Raw genomic sequence first — 17,760 nt, 5'->3', positions numbered from 1 at the left:
TCGATCTATACAGATCTTTGGTTTCTTGTAGCTACTGGTCTTTCGCTACGGGCACCTATTTATTAAAAAGAGCAGCTCTTAATTACGCAGTTGATCTTTTGGCTTCTAAGAAATGCAAGATTGATCTGGTTGTGGTGGATGCGAATCCGAGGGAAATATGTCTTCACTCTTCACTCTATTTGCTTGAATTTTAGAATCAATTTGCTTTTCTTAATTTACAGCTTGTCAATTTTTTATGTTCTGGTGATATTTCCTTTTGTTTTTTAGTGTCCAACTTCTTTTTTTTTAAAAACTTTTTTATGAGGTTAATTTGTTTTGGTTTGTGTTTGAAGTTTGTCCATTTTGCTCTTCTATTTTCTTTTTGAAGATGAAAATACAATCCGAGTTGAATATTTTGATCGATCTTTCCGTTGAACGATGTGCGTGCGTGTGTGTATCCATAAATTTTGAAAATGATGATACATTGCTAGGGAATTTTCTTGGGTACTCACTTGTATGTGATACCTACATTTACATATGTGACGATAAATTTGTCGTTATTGTGGTAAACCGAATCGTTATTTAGGTAATTGTAATTCTATATAAGTAATTACTTCACTTGAAACATTTTACAAACTTGTAAACAAATTGTTATAAACACAATAATTTTGTTCAATGATATATAAATGTGTAAAATAAATGTGATAATTTTGTTGTCAATGTCGTAATTTAGTTCAATTATGTTGTTGTTAATGTGATAATTTTGTTCAATTAGTGTTAAATAACATTATGATATACATCTCCGTACCATAGACAACCTCAATTGCTAGAGTAACAAAGTTAAGACTTAAGACCATTCACACCCTAAAACCATCAATATACCTTACCACCACCTTCCACCATAAGGTATCTCTCACTTCCGCAAATGTTTTTAGGAGAATTCGACAAACAGTATCTTAATTATTGGTTATTCTAACTTTTAGTACCTCACATTTGAAAACTATTGCATTGGTACCTCAAGTTTCTATTTCATGCTAATTTTAGTTCTTTTCGTCAATTAACACCGTTAGTTGATTTAATTCCCACCCATTTTAAGGACATTTTCGTCACCTTATTTCCCACTGATTTCATTTAGTTTATAACCATCATTTCTACCATTCAAACCAATTGTTATATAGGCATTTATTTTTCTTTTGAAACATTTAAATGTTTATGATAGAGTTTTTGAGCATATTATTATAACAATATGGCTTTTGGTGATGGACATATATAATATGAAATATATGTTAGTTTATTTTGTAATTGCAAACTTTAGCTTGCTTATAATAGTTGTGGTAAATGAAGTATGCTCATTAATTTTATAATAAAATATAAGGTACTAAAAGTTAGAATAACTAATAATTGAAGTACTATTTGTTGAATTCTCGGTTTAATAAATATTAAACAGGTTGTAAGAATTATTTTCTATAATTAAGTAACAATATCTAGAAGTTTTTTATACTTTAAACAAACCTAATGTATAAGCTATGCCTATAGCGCAAGAAACCAAATCTACAATAAGACCACCCGCCTTTCTCCGATCCGCCCAAACTAGATTCAAAAGCCAAGGTCGATGTAGTCGATCAAGTTCCCCCGCCGTGATCCCGCTCTTCCGGTCTCTTCACCTTGCACTCCTTTTGTTCCATCAACTTGCCCGTCCCATTATAAGAAAGTCCAAAATGAACATGATCACAGTCGACCCGAAAATTCACGTAATGTGATGAAAAGGGGCGATAGATTGGGTGATGCCTGAAATGGCCGCTCACATGAACTCCGAAACTCACCAATCCCTGACTAGAGCCGTCGTAGAGTTCTTTTCCCACGTCGTCGCCAACCCACTGGCTCACTGTTGCGAGTTTCATGTTGATGCGTGTCTCGTTCCTCTTGTTCACATCAAAGGGACGCAAGATCTTTTCTCCCAATTTAATACGACCGTGGTCACCGCAGACAACCCATGCTTTGAGGGTGTCGAAGGATAGTCTGTATTTGTGGTAGGGATTGGTAGCGACAAGGGTGATGTCCCAGGTGGCCGTCAACTCGGAGCCAGTCACGTTGAGTCCGGTCACCGTGGCCGATTGGACCTTGAAGTTGGGGTTCTTCCCTGGATACGTAGCCATATCAAAACTGCACCATATGATCAACGCTGCTATAATGAGTGAGAATATCACAGCCACCACTAATGAGACACTGCGGGGACATTTTATCTCCTCGGGGTTTACGTTGTTATTGAGAGTCGGGGTCGTGGGTTGGTTGTTGTTTGAGTGGCAGTGCAGCGGGGGGTATGGGTAGCCGGCAGTGACTTGGTCAGCTGGATACCCAATCACTGTGGAGTCTCGAGTAGTAGACGCCATTGAAGGATAACAATTACACAACAAGCAGGTTTTTGCAAACTTTTGGAATGAAGTCGCGGATCAATATTGACGATTAGTAGGCTAGCTAAATACTTCAATTTATATAGGACTGTATGAGTCCTTTTACTAGTTGGAATTCATAATGAATTTGTTGATATACTGTAATCCTGTTTCTAATAGTAAACAGTTTCTAGTTGAGTACGGATAATAGAGCAGCAATAATAGCCATAGTCCTTCAATTGATTACATTAAATTTTCCGAAAGAAGAGATTCCGTTGCTCAATAGGTGACATAAGAAAATATTTTGGCGTCATAATTTCATGTGTCATGCTATGTTACATTCACATGACAGTAATTATATTAAATTAATAATCACAAAATGTCATTTTTAAACAAAAATACAATTTTATCATTTTTAATTCAATCGTTCTAAATTATTATAAAAAATTGTATTTCTTTTTTTATCATTTATTTTTTCATCACAATATATAATGCTTTTAAAATTTAATAAAAATTTAATATTTACAAAAGTATGCTTGAAATATATATATACACACATGTATGTATATAGATGTGAGTGTGTAAAATATATGTGTGTATGGGCACACCTATATGGTAATTGTAGTATATTCTAGAAATATTACCATATAAATTTTGATTTATATTAATTAAAATGTGTAAACTCTAGGAAAAATAACATTTGTTATCTTACATTTTGACACGACCCGCCCAAAAATATACCATAATATTATGACAGATCGTGCGGGGACCACTATCAAATGAGATATACCAAAAATTTCGGCATATTCTCCTCTGAAAGTAGCTAACCCTATCTGCACAAAAGACACTCCCAATATCTCAAATTCAACTTCAACACCTGGAACCTCTGTGCTCCCCACAATTTCACAAACTCCACAAACTCAAATCATGAATATAATTAAAAATGTCTGAAGAAGTATGCAATGCTCGTTACCTAATCCCATTGAACCGATGAAGCTCATAGCTCGTCTTATACCTCAACCTCCCAACCCACTAAGACGACAAGATCAAAAACAATCATACAACTTGCAATAAACACCGAACCGTGCAGATTCATCTTAAACACAACATCCTCTCGGAAATAATCACAAAACCACACGACACTCAACTAGTCACTAGTCATCTCATTTCTAACCCCTATCGGAAGTATACTAGTACATCCTCTCTCTTCTAGCGACTCGGTTCTACAATCTACATAGACTACAAGTTCGTCCCTTCTCTCCTAGTGCCTCAATAACCTGTTGGTTCATCCTATCTCTTCCAATTCTACCGGTTCATCCCCTCTCTCCTCGGTTCTACCGGTTCATCCCCTCTTTCGGTTCTACCGGTTCATCCCTCTCTTCTCTGTTTTACCGGTTCATCCCCTCTCTTCTCGGTTTTACCGGTTCATCTCTTCTCTCTCGGTTCATCCCCTCTCTCTCGGTTCCACAGGTTCATCCTCTCTCTTCTCTGTTCTACCCACTCTGCTCAAAGTATCTGACACAAGCCCCATAACATAACCTTGAGTCTCGCTCGTAAAAAATATATAGTCACCATCCCAGACATAACATCAACCCATTACAAAAGCATCAATATATTCATAATCAACTAATTAAACGTTTAAACACACCATTCCACTAGTACGTTGTTGATACCACTATAATAACCCAACTTGAGTTTACGTTTCGAAACCCAAGTTAAATCATTAAAGAACGATAGGTATTTTATAATAAAGGTGGCTGCACCCAAACCTTGTTCGATTGCCTACGTACCATTTTGAAAGGGATTAAGCCACTCGTAGGTCAACTATTCACCATAACAACGCAACCTCATAACCATTCTGATTCGTATCATAAACACAACATCCCATCCATTATCAACCACATTCTTAATACATACATATCAATCGATACAAACACATCACAACTAACATTAAATGAACCCAAACCCTATGGCAATAACACATTGTTCTTTATAATGATAATCTAAATCCACAACCTCAAACGATCCAAATTCAACAGTTAAGACATCGATAAGTACGTATCAACATATACTACTCAATGGAGCAACCTACTGCCCTAAAAATGACAGCATGCGCCGCCATAATAGCTGTGTGTGGGCCCCACGCGCCACCACCCTCCAATCTCTCCAAATCAACTTGATCCCAACATGAAAATTATCGATCATACAAAACCAAACATCTTTCATACCTGCACCGGAGACCAAATCGACCGGGAAGTGGCCGGAAAACCCAGAGGAAGATCGGAACAGTACACAGATTTCAAGATCATATCACGTTGACTAGTAGCAGTCCCGAGCTCCGGAGTCGCTAGAAAACGACTGCACGACAGCGTTATTTCTAGCGGAGCTTGCGACCGTGGCTGCGCCTCGTACGGTGGTCGACGCGCCATGAGATCGGTACCAATCGACGAAAATGGCAACGCCGAGCAAATGGGACTAGTGGCGTCCTGATCGATGGCCGGACGGCAGAGATCGTCGCCAGAGAAGGTTTTGGGGTCGGGTGAACAGTACCCCCAAAAATTTGAATTTTTGAATTTTTCTGAATTTCTTCATTTTTACCCATATATATACTAGATTTCAAAAATGCCCAAACGCTTTTTTGATTCTTAACGTTTCCATACGAACTCCGATTTAGGCGTGACACGCGTTCAAGAATTCGTATCGACGAGCCCTACAATTTTCATGAAGAAAGTTTCCTAGAAAAACTTACGCATCGAAAAGTCAACTTTTAGAGTCGTTACACTTAGTACGACTCTCGTTCTGAAAAAAAAGATAAAACTATAATCGGAACGAATTGTAAAAGATCCGGGGCGTATCACATGTCCTTTATAATGAAGAATCTTACCAACAATTTCCATTTTTATAACTTTTTTCCATGACTTTTTTTCAATTTTCAAATTTTATTTACATTTACAAATTATATTGATGACTATAATTAATTAATACAATTACCATATATTCTCTATCAAATTATTAATTAAATTACAAAAATATGAAAAAATCTCTAACAAAATTATTCAATACGAAATAGTTTTATTTTGAAAATATTTTTTGTGTATATATATTTCGCGCGTGCCCACACACATATTTCAAGCATATTTTCGTAAATATCAATTTTTTTAAATTATATTTTAGAAGCATTATTGTGATGAAAAGAGAAATGATAAAAAAACGAAAAAATATATATATTTTTATAATAATTTAGAACCGTTTGATTAAAAGGATATGATTGTTTTTTCATTTAAAATGACTTTTTTTATTATTTTAATTATTGACGTGACAATGTGACATAACATGACACATAAAATTACGACGTCGAATTTAACACCATATTATGGTGCCGTAATAGTCTTCATGTGACATAATGCATGGCTTAGAGCATCTTCCACCATAAGGTTTATTTGGTAAGGTATATCAGTATATGACATATATGGCTTACCACTTTGGCATATTCTTTGGCATCTTTTTTGTTTTTTATTCTTAAACTCCCACTGTAAGGTATACATTGGGTTTTAGGATGTCAACGGTTATTATTTGAATCCTGATAAAAAAAAGGGGCTATTATTTTTTGTCAACACTCACAATAGGTAGTTAATGGAGATTTTTGAAAATTCTATATATACTCATATTCATCACATCATTTTTCATTCCTTCCAACATTTCAATTTCTATCTTCTAATCCATTTCCATGAGTAATTCTGATATATATTCCTCCTCATTTTCTTCAAATGAAACCGATGATTACTTTTATCAAATCATGTCTTCATTTGATCAAGAGAAAGATTTATTGTTTCACACGTATGCAAATAATAATCAATTCTTAGTAAAGTTGAATCAAGACACAAAGGAGTGATTCATTGCCATATAGTTATCAATCGTAATCGCGAAGAAGCTAGATACAATTTTTATATGGATTACTTTGTTGAGGTGCTGCAATATCCTGAAGCCAAATTTCGCAGAAGATTTCGAATGCGCATAAACTTGTTCCATTGGATTGTAGATGTCGTCAAAATTCACAATATTTTCTTTATGCAATGCCGCGATGGTCTTAGTAAGCTCAGATTATCCACCCTGCAAAAAATTACAGCTGCTTTTTGAATGCTTGCATATGGTGTACCAGCTAATTCTCTTGATGAGTATTTAAAAGTTGGTAAGTTTACTGCAATTCAATGTTTGAAAAGGTTTTGTCGAGCTGTTATAGAGGTCTTTGGATCTCGCTATTTGAGAACACCTAATGGAGAGAATGTTGCAAGGCTTCTTTATATAGATAAAGAACGTGGGTTCCCATTAATACTATTCTCATGTATCTGGGAGTAAAGTTTAACAGTAGTGGCTGCCTAGGCCTTTTTGCTCCTGTTATTCTCCCATAATTATCAGTAAAACCGAGTTTGCAGAAGATGTTTGATGAATCGTACACTTCAGCCATCCGGCGCGGAGCTCCTCTGCTACCCCTGTTAGATGTTTGGCAATGTCGTCTCTAGCTCACACTTCAGTGATTCCATTAGGCATAGCCATTTCCACCAATGAAGGTTCATCTCTACAGCAGAAAAGTGGCTTCCAGAGTCCCAATCACCTTGGAATATTTTTGTCTATGAAGAAATTCATAATGAGAAAAGTGAAAGAAAACTCAATTGTATTGATCTGTGTATGATACAACAACTGAGCATATATAACAGATGACAAGGGTGCTAACCACCCTCAACAACTAACATTCCCTAACAAAGGGAACTATGTCTCTAACACACACAAACCAGTAAAAAGCTAACTATTATAAAGCCCTAAAACAAGGAGAGGCTGTTGCGCGTAGAGCACGCAACAAAGCTGAGCGCAGCCAAGCAGCAAGGCAGCAATAGCAGCTGCTCCAATATTCGAACTCTTCCAACGGCTATGAAGGTTCCAATGTCGCAATAGTCTATGATATTTCATGATTCGCTGTGTACTTCCCTGTGACATTTGCTATCTTGAAGCAGCACAACTCCTTTGAAACTGGTGTTGGCAAACAAAAGTGTCCCTTGACTAACAAGCTTACATCATTCCCACGTACCTTTGTTCGTTTTTTCTTACAACTACCAAATTACTTCAAAATGTTAACTTTCTTTGACGAACAACAACATGCATTTTGGCTTTCTGCATTGCCAACCTGCAATGCAAGTTTCTCCAATATAAGCAGAAAACTTAAGTAATTTGCATTAAACAAACCAAAGAAATGCAAATTTTTCATATCTTGTTGATGGGTTTATTCCAAACTATTACATACTCATATATATATCCCAAATCTACGGCATGATAAACAAACTGGCCAAATCTGGCCAGGGAGCTTAGATTGCATGCATTGGTGTCGGAATCGACATTTGTGAAATCGACATGGTATACATGGGTGAACAATGATTAATAGTTTATTCTCCATTGAAGCTATTGTGTTTAATTTATTTTGCAATTTCTTCAGGGTATTGGTTATACGTCCCCCCCCCTAATTTTATTTTTTATTTTAGAGAATAATGGATGTCTTTTGTAACAATAGTAGATGAAAACAACAAATCTACCTATTCATTTTTTATTCTATTTGCACTAGTACAATGGTGACATTGGCACTGTATCATACGTGATAAGCTGTGCATGTCAGTGAGACTTGCTAAAGTTGAATACATGTTAAAAAAAGATGTAAAGCAGATTCTGTTTTTCAAAAATATATCATCTTACACCGACCGTAGGATTTCAAATTACTACTCAATCTTGAATCATTGAAATTTTATCACAGATTCTTACCTTATCCATATGATGCTTTATATACATCATCTTGTTGTATTAGTTACTCATACTAGAAAAACACACTATCTATTATCTCTCTATAAACCTCAATGGAAAATGTTAAGCAAACCAACGCTTCAATAGAAAATGATACTGAAATAATTCTACCGATCGAATATGTAATGTTTCAATCGAAGAAGATGAACTCAGGTGTCATTTATATCTTTCAATTTACCAGGATCCGATTACATATGTTAACCAGAAGAAAAATAGGGTATGGAAGAGAATAAACACTGTGAAATTTGGAGGGGTTTGGATAAGCACAATGTGGAATTTGGATAAGCAGTATGGGAGAGGATTTTGTTCTTACTCTCACTTATAGCTTTGCTCTAAAATGTGCAAATTGAGGTCATAACTGGTTTTGAGGATGGGACTGCAAGTATATGCGGGGTAAGAACCACTCATTTTATTTTCAGAGACCAAGGGAAAAGTCAGTTCATTCTTGTAATAGGTTGCATTGTTCTTATTGGGTGTATTATAATTTTTATGCAGATTGCAAAAGTGGAAAGTTTGTTACAGTGATTGAGCCAGCAAAAAAGACTGAGATGAAAATGGTCATGTGTAAGGTTAGTAAGCATATAATATACTATTGAGAGTAAATAGTCTCATTTTCTTCAAGCTAGTTGATTTATAAATCTTTCTTTTTTATGTTGGTTCATGTTGTTACCTGGTCAACCTCATTTTCTTATGTAGGCTTGTGCAGGGGGGAAGGCTCATGGGGTGTGCCAAGTGCGCAACGGCATAGCACAAGGCCTCCAACTTGGGGCCTCTAACGATTTTTATATTATATAAGAATTAATATATATATTTTTGTCATTGCTACTTAAACACAAACTACTGTTTTGTTCAGTTGGCAAACTATATGTTTATATTTTTTGAGCTTCTTGAAGTAAGAGATTCAACTCTTATAGTTCACATTTTCAATTGTGATGCCTCATATATCCCTTTTTTATGTGCCACTTTTTTAATATTTTTTTGTTTTATGCTATTTTGTGATCACAATTCATCTTCTCTCTCACATCATCTTGTCATAATATATATTTTACTATTTCTATTTATTTTTTGAAACATTCAAATAAATTACGTAACTTATGTCTCTAACTTCATTGATTTAGGGACATATCTTAGCATTTGCGCCTATTGAGAGAGTAAATGCACATATAACTCCTAATTGTCCCCATTTTAGCAAATTTTATATGGGTAAGTTCTCATTTTGGTAGAGGGATGCGTACGAATACGCGGAGTACAAGACACGCGCACACACAACACACTAGTCTCTCTCGTTCTCTGTGTCAAATCTGTTGCTACGGTGCTACTCTCTCCAGCAAAGACCGACGACCACCCATAACTTCCTCATTCAGATTTGTAACACCACCGACGGTAATTTCCCTTTCTTGCTCTCTCAATTTCTTTTGCACGCTCTTCTCCTGGTCTGTGAAAGCTTTTCGGTTGGGTGTGAGAAGAAGGTTACGATGCCTCAATTCGTTCCGTCTAAAGATGATAGCAAGCCGTGCATCAATACCCAGTAAAGTTTAATCTCTCTTATTTTTTTATCAATGTACATATTAAAGCTGTGATTTTTAAGGTTTAGGATTTGATATGTGAATTGGGATTTGTGTGTTTTGTGATAGATTTTGAGATCGGATCCGATTGAGACTGAGGAAGCTGTGCTGAGGTTGCCTCCATTTTCGCTACTCCCAGGTCATCTGGAAGCTTAACATTAATACCATGGGTGAAATTCTATTACTTTTACTGTAATTATTGGTTTTACTAGTTGAACGTTCAATGCCTTCAATGAGATTATGTGGCTCAAGATTCGATATTTCTAATGCAATGTGATTTTGATTTGTGGGCAATCTTTAGAGGGCATTGAACTAGTTATGTGTAAGTTGATGAAAGTTGAAATGAAGGTCTGAGTTTATTCTGGAATCATGTGAAAACACAGTTTGCTTAATTGTGATCAGGGTTGAACTTCAACGATGTAGCAGGAGGGGTGATCATGGTTTGTGTGAATCAATTGTGAGTCAGTTCAATACCTTAGATAAACTGCAATAAAGTATTCTAAATTTTCTTGGAAGGCTTGATTTCCTTGAGCAATATGTGTTTGCTTTTTCATAGTTATGTGCTGCCACAGATTCGTGTGTTATTACACATCTTCACGCATCGGCATTATATAGTCCTTATACTAGTGTTGTACCTCATTAATCATGTAGTCAATTCCATTGCTAGGAAATAAGTTGTATCATTGCTCCTATAAATTGTGTCGCGTATATTACATTTCTTCACTTAATATGGTCTTGCTTCATATGATGGTTGATGTTAAACTCTAGAAGCTTAATGCGTTCACTGGTTGCAATCCCACTCTATGTGACGATTTTCCCCTCTTCAAACAGGAACTCATGTTACTAGGATGCATTGCAAGCAGATGGACTTTTGTAATCGAGCATTTGGTGTCAGTTTCATATGATTCCCGCGCTATTTTAGAGCAATATCAAGAAGTGTGCAACTTAATCCATGGAAGACCTGCAATTCCTACATCTAAACAGGAAACAATCAGAGAGGTTAGTTATTAACTGCTAAGTATACGTGTGTATATACAAACTTGAGATGAGATTCTGTTTGTTTATACTATCATTTTATTGCATGTAAGTCTTTAAGTGCCTATGTCTGCTACTTTGATGTTTGGGGTAATGTGAGTTCTTGATCTTTCATCACTCATCATGGTTGGATTTCCTTTTGGAACTAGGAAAATGGCATTCTTGAGTATCTGACCGGGATGTTGGATGGTCAGGTGCATCTGTTATGGAAAATATGCCCAGCTCTTGGAGCCGCTGTAATTCCATCATGGTATTTCAAAACTATCCCCTGCAATTCCTAGATATGCTTTGGACTTTAAATTAACCATTTTCATCTCATAAGACCCGAAATGATTCTTTTGGTTCTGAATGATACTTCGTTGTTTAATATGCATAAAACAAGCATCTTCCTTTATTTCTTATCAAACACATTATTACTGTGTTGTATACTATAAATTTACCTTGATCATTCTAGTGCATTAGTTTTAAGTAACTATAGTAGATGCTTCTTTGATTGTTTTGTAGGTTGATTTCACTTGTGGCACGGTGTAATCAAGCATAAGCATGTTGTTCTGCAGATTAAGTTGAACTCCCATTAGAGTAGTATTACTAAATTACATAGATTTCTTGATCAGTATTCTCTAGAGTTAGTTTGACCTGATATAGAAGGATTTTACTCCATTGTATTACTTAATTCCCAGAGAGAATGTAATCCTTGATTGGGTTTGTTTATGTATTGCTGAATATTTGAACCTTAGAGTTCTTTAAATGATATTATATCAATGTGATTGATCCAACCTTTCCTATTCCTATTTATTTTAATTTGTATTTCTATGAAAAATATTAATATATTTATATTGATATAAAATTATAGTATTAGAGATCTAGGCACATATGCTTTTAAGTGTCCCCATTGTATTATGGTATTTGTACAATTGTATGTGTTGTATTGTAGTTTGAGAAACTATGGGCTCCATTAGGTTATTTGGGGACACATAAATTAAATGTCTAAGTTAGTAATAGAAACACTAACAAAAGACACATATAGCACAAATGTCCATATAGCTCAAATGGCACAAATATATGTTTATATAGGTACCAAGGGACATTTGTTAAATGTCCTCTTAGGTCATATTCTTGTAGTGTTTCTTCCTCTCTTTATGATTTGCTACTTTTAGTACTATCTAGCTAGTGTCATTGCAAACCAGAGCAACTTTCTTCAATAGTTCTCTGAAACTGAATACAACGTTTGTATTGATTTCATTTCACTCGCTGGTAACTTTTGCTTCTCTTCCTCCTAGATATTAGCAGTTGGAGCCCATGTTTTCAAAGGCAAAAACAAAGGCGAAGGCGATGTGAGGAAGCCTCAAAAGGCGAGAGCATCGGCGTGCTAAGGCGACCTAAGTCGACCGCTTTTCAAACATATATTATTTTAATGTAATATGTTTATAAATAAGATATGAATATATATATATATAGGTTAAAATAAAGAAAGATTTTAATTAAATACATATAAATATATATAAATGGTATTTTTATTTAAAATATGGTTGAAAAAGCTGCAAAGACTTTTTTTCAAGAAAAATATTTATATATACTAAATGTTCTTACAACAAAAATCTTGACAACTAAACCATACTGTCAAAATAAACTGCACTCCAAAGCATTAAGTGATCATGCATGTCTGTGCCTACCTTGCCACAAACCAAAACAACTATATATGAACTAGCTAGATGAAGATTGAAGAACTTGGAAGAACATTTAATTAGTTGCCTACTTTTTCCAAACCTGATCTCCATAGTTTCTGAAGTGCTGGTACTCGAGTGATCTAGCTACTTAGCTTTTGAGGTTATGATCTTCGCCTTCTTCTCAGTTGCTTTTCTGGACTCCCTTCTCATCTTTGCAGCTCCTGATGTACTTTGTTTCTTGGTCTTGGTCTTCGCCTTCTCTTCTTGCTTGCCAACATAATCTGATCTGGACCTCTGATGGGTACTTGGACCAGAAGAAGCATCAGAAACCATGGAATCATCATTATCATCCTTGTGATCATATCCATGTTTTCTTCCATCCTGGCAATCATCAATTCATCATCACTGTGATCTTGATGATCGTTTTCGCCATCTAAGCGAGAGCCGAGGTACATTGTCCACCTTGATTCACTGCTTTGGCATTCTTCCTCTGCATGATGGCCTCCATAGATTTTGGAAGGGCGTCGGTTTGATTACAAGTTAGTCAAAGACGTCGGTTTGACCGAAGGAAAGAAGAAAACCCAGAAAATCTTCCGCCTCCCGCCGCATCAGCCCGCCCCGACGGTTTTTGCTTCGCCTTTCCAGCAGCTCGCCCTGGTTTGGACAAGCGAGGCGTTTTCCGGTCGCCCCGCACCAAAGCTCGCACCGGCGACGCCTCGGCATCGCCTTTGAAAACACTGGTTGGAGCATAGCCATTTGACATAAATGGGTGATTCTTAGATGGGGTGATTCTTAAACAAATGTAATGTGCTCATTAGTCGGCCTTTTACCGGATTATATTCATCTGGGGTATAAATTTAGTTTGATCCTACACCTTCTTACTTGTCGAAACTTTACTTGTGTTGGTCATTAAATTTTATAGCTTACATGGCTGATGTATCATCTATTGACTATACATCCATATAATTAACTCATGCTTTGTGACAGACAAATTGTGTTACTCAGATTCAAATTAAATGTATCGGAATCAGGTATAGGGCATTGATAAACTCAGAAAGATTCCGGTATGGAGCTCGTTTTCCCTACTAGTGCCAGTGGTTGGTCTGGTAAACATTACTTTGGACTAAAAGAAGACCAAGTGCCATTAATCATCATAAAATTTCATTCAACGCATCTACTCCACTTTTCCTCTGTAAGTGACAATGATTATTGGCTGAGTGCATATGCATTAGCATGGTTGCATATATAATTCTTTTGTGTGTTTATAGTTCTTTCATTTGCATGGTCCTTTAGCTAATAAGCTTCAAGTTTGAATTATCTCTATTTTTTGTTAAGACCTCTTTCGATAACTATGTGCTTTTTTTTTTTTCGTTTGTGCTTGTGAAGGGAGTCGATGCTAATGTCTCCCTTTCATCTTATGAATGTTTAGTTTTGTCTACTTTTACTTTGTACCTTTGCTCATTCTCTTGTGGATCTAGTACATCTATCTTAGTATCTTACAACATGTGTGCTTACTTCATCTAACATCTTTAAGTTCCTAAATAGGTTTGGTGTGGGGCACATGTGTGACACATAAACAAAAGGTATGTACGTACTGATGCTAACTTAATGGCATTGTTTACAACATGTCCCAAATCTATATTACAAAACTCTTTTGCTTCTTGCAGGGATTTGGGTATGGGGAACAAATGTATGATGCTGGTAATCTCCAAGTTTTCATTTATCGGTAATCTCCAAATTTTCATTTATTCTCCATTTTTCTTTTGGTGGTCATTCAACTTTTTTTTTTTGTAATTTCAGCAATTACATTGTATACGTTGATTCTGTGTTCTTGAGTTGTTTTTGGATCATATTGCTTATATAATTATGTTAGATTGAGCTAGTTTAGTTTCTTTGTATCTCATGTGTTAACATCATGGCCTTTTATGAGGTTAAAACATCGGAGTTACTCGCCATGCACTTAACTCCCGGAGCCCTGCTCCATTATTTTGAGTCCAATTAGGCCCAAAGGCCCACTACAAGCATTATTAGCCATACAAGGAAAATTTGGTAATTTCAGCCACCACACTCATTTTCTCCTATAAATAAACATCTCCACTCTATAAATTGGTAAGCCTGCATTCTCCACATTACTCCTACCTTCTCTATATTATGCAGCTGACTTAGACATCAGAGAGTTGAAGGCTGATCAGTCCGATCTTCTCCCCATGACACCGTTTGCTTATGATTTTCAGGATTGTTGGAGATAAAGCGTTTTCCCATGATACTCAAGGTTCTAGCCCCAACCAGAATCCCACAGTAATATTTGGCGCTAGAAGGAGCCATTTCCCCTTAGTGGCTAAACCCATAGCTCTCTACAAGAAATTCCATCATTTTCTGGGAATTTTTCTTTTCTAGTTGCCCAAAATCTTATCTCTTTCTGGTTTCCATCCCATGCATGCATCATAGGCTTCTTTTTTGCTGATTTTGTCTCCTACACACACAAATCAAGCTACCTCTAGCTTCTAAGCTCTTCAACTTTCAGAATTACAGGAAAGAGAAACTAGATCTGAGTTTCTAATTTTTTAGCTCTGGGTTCTTATTTGCAGAAAATTTGAGGAGAGAGAAAGTAGATCTGGTTTCTCTCTCCCTCCCCATCAGTCTTGGCCTCCAACATCGCTAGATCTCACCTCTAAAAGTTGATTTTTATAATCTAGCCTGGGGTTACTCCCCCCCCCCCAAAAGGATTCACAAACTATTGATTGTGTCATCGTTAACAGAAATAAGCTTCTAGGTTTTTTCTCATTCAAAGAGTTTTTAAAAGTGGATCTGAGATTTTCTTTATTCTCCACCACTAATCTACAAACATCACAAACGCCTCACCTCCACCGCCTTCAACATGAATTTTAGAAAATCTAAGAGAACTTCCAAGTTTTCTCTTTAAGATAAATCACAATCCAAAGCAACAAATCGAGCAACGACAATGTACTTGTTCTGGTCCGGTTCCACACAAGTCTTGGCCCGGCTGCTCTCTCCCTCATTCGGCTACTCCAGGCCCCGGCGCCTCTATCCTACCCTAGCCACACCCCATCCATCTACTCCTGTCACAGCCCCCATCCGGCAACTCCTGCCTTGGCTGCACCTCATATGGCCACTTCCCTGCTTAACATCTCTTATATTCAGAATCTCTCTCAGCCGGCCCAAAAACCTCACCCGGCCATGCGACACCGTTCGACACTTCTCTCATCCAGCCGCTCTAATCTAGCGTCACTGCCCTAGATTTCTTCTCCCGGCTGGCCACCATGGCGCCCTTATCTGACTCCTCACTCCGCCCGGCCATGCACCTCTGCCCGACCAGCAACCACCTCTGGATTTCGATCCCCCCTCCGGCCCGGAACAAGCTTCACCAAATTCTCTTTGTTTTGAAGTTATTTAAAGTTATACGTCGGGGGCTCTCCATTAAAAAAAAGGGGGGCGGTTCAACAATTGAATTAAATGAGACGAGAAAAATAAAGGAAAAACTGGGTCAAATTTAACGGTTGGGTTTTCTCAATTAGTCGTCAACAAAAGACATTATCTATACCTATATGTTGTGTCAATTTTACTAAGGGCACCCAACAGGTCTCCTCTCACGTATGTATATTGATTCATGCTTCATCATCATGGCACCACCAATTTCATTATTTGGTTCTTTACTATTTTTTGGGCTTATGATTTCTTGGGCACCTACATCTCCACTCGAGCGAGCATTCACACTCCCTGACCCAACTTTTAGTCCTCTCCACCCGGGCGAATACTTACGACCCCCCCTCCCCCCGGCTCGGTTCTCACCTTACCCTGGGTGGGTGCATGCAAGCCACCGTGGCCCGGATACCGGGGATCTTCTGCATTCTACCCACCACAAACACTCATCATGCATCACATGCATACCTATCATGCCTCACCTGGATGATCATCATGCTTCACTATACGCCAACAATGTTATTCGGGTCTTTACACTGCCTTGTATCCACTTCAGGATTATGTCACCTATGCTTCAACGACATTTGTCTAAACTCTAGTATCATATTTGAGTTTTTATGCTTCAATGGTGATATTTTTTCACAATATTCTCCATATGCTTGATCGGTTCGATTACTCGAGATCAATATTAACCCTGTAAGCATCGTTAGTAGTATAAAGCAAGAGGGTATCGTTCACAAACCGGGGATCCAACCAGGGTAAAGAATCACAAACATTTAACAACGAATTCATAAGAGTTTAAAAGATTTGAGATATATTTCGGATCAAACATAAAATAAACCTAAACTAATATATACATGTGATCAACCAACCAACACATAAGAAATTACCAAACAAATAACATAAGAACAAAGGTAACAAAATCTACTCTCAATCTTGTTCATGCCGTAAGTATCATAGTTCATCTTAAATTCGATCATGCATCAAGTTCCTACTTGGTTCCTAATACATAGATATTATTGAGCTCAACTACTTGTCTTGCTACGAAATCTAACATACCAATTCATCATGCAATTACGTATCACAAAGAGAAATCAATATGTTTAAAGCACTTATCCAATGTCGAACCTAAGATCATAATCGGTGGAGGAACACAAAGGGGACAAACAATTAATCAACTACTTGTATCAAAATTGTTTTTAACTTTGAATGATTAACATATGCGACATCAACTACTTGTCTTAATCACACATGCAATATAAGAACACACCGAAAATGAATTAAGAACATAAATAAACAGAAACTCATGGCATAAAACCTAAAATCATTGAATAAAAATCGAAAACCTTAATTCATCATGTCATTCGAAAATTACAAATATCTCATAGACAAGAATAAAAATAACTTTAACAAAACCTAAACATAAATCATCCAAGAACAAAAACATAAAAACCCGAAAACTTAACATGAAGATCAAAGAGTTACACTTTATAATTCTCCTCCCAAGGTTCCTTACAGAGGTAGCACGAGATCTTCAAGAGTATGGTATCCTAGGCTCCCAAGCTTTGGACAGAAAATATGGTGAAGGGTGGTGAATTCGGATTCAATGATGCTTGGTGAATGAAAGTGTTTGGGCAGAGCTTTGGCAAGTCTTGTGAGCAAGGTTGATGATCATTTTATGTGGAAATGAGGTGCTATATATAGAGAAAGAAACCCAAGGGAGGATGGCCACAAAGTCCACAAAGTTGAAACCAAATTGGTTGAGGTTTTCTAGATTCGGCAGATCTGACCTTTGTCCCTTGTTGTGGCCATAACTTTCTCTAGAAAATAGATATTGAG

The 17,760-nt window shown here is 36.7% G+C and overlaps 1 long non-coding RNA gene across 4 annotated transcripts; it reads left to right on the top strand.

The window, feature by feature from the left end:
- Positions 1-9,471: 9,471 nt before the first annotated feature.
- LOC126799076 (uncharacterized) lies at positions 9,472-12,160 on the top strand. 4 transcript variants are annotated; one of them, XR_007672588.1, is made up of 6 exons: positions 9,472-9,596; positions 9,680-9,741; positions 9,848-10,235; positions 10,610-10,777; positions 10,963-11,063; positions 11,318-11,606. It is a non-coding gene; the product is annotated as an uncharacterized LOC126799076 (long non-coding RNA). The 4 variants fall into 4 exon arrangements; XR_007672587.1 differs by lacking the exon at positions 11,318-11,606 and adding an exon at positions 12,094-12,160 and having other exon boundaries at positions 9,498-9,741; XR_007672585.1 differs by having other exon boundaries at positions 9,498-9,741.
- Positions 12,161-17,760: the final 5,600 nt, after the last annotated feature.

The sequence above is a fragment of the Argentina anserina genome, chromosome 6, assembly GCF_933775445.1.
Source record: "Argentina anserina chromosome 6, drPotAnse1.1, whole genome shotgun sequence".
NCBI classification, from domain to species: Eukaryota; Viridiplantae; Streptophyta; class Magnoliopsida; order Rosales; family Rosaceae; genus Argentina; species Argentina anserina.
Note: the sequence above shows the minus strand (reverse complement) of the source record. Positions and strands in the feature narration are given on the sequence as shown.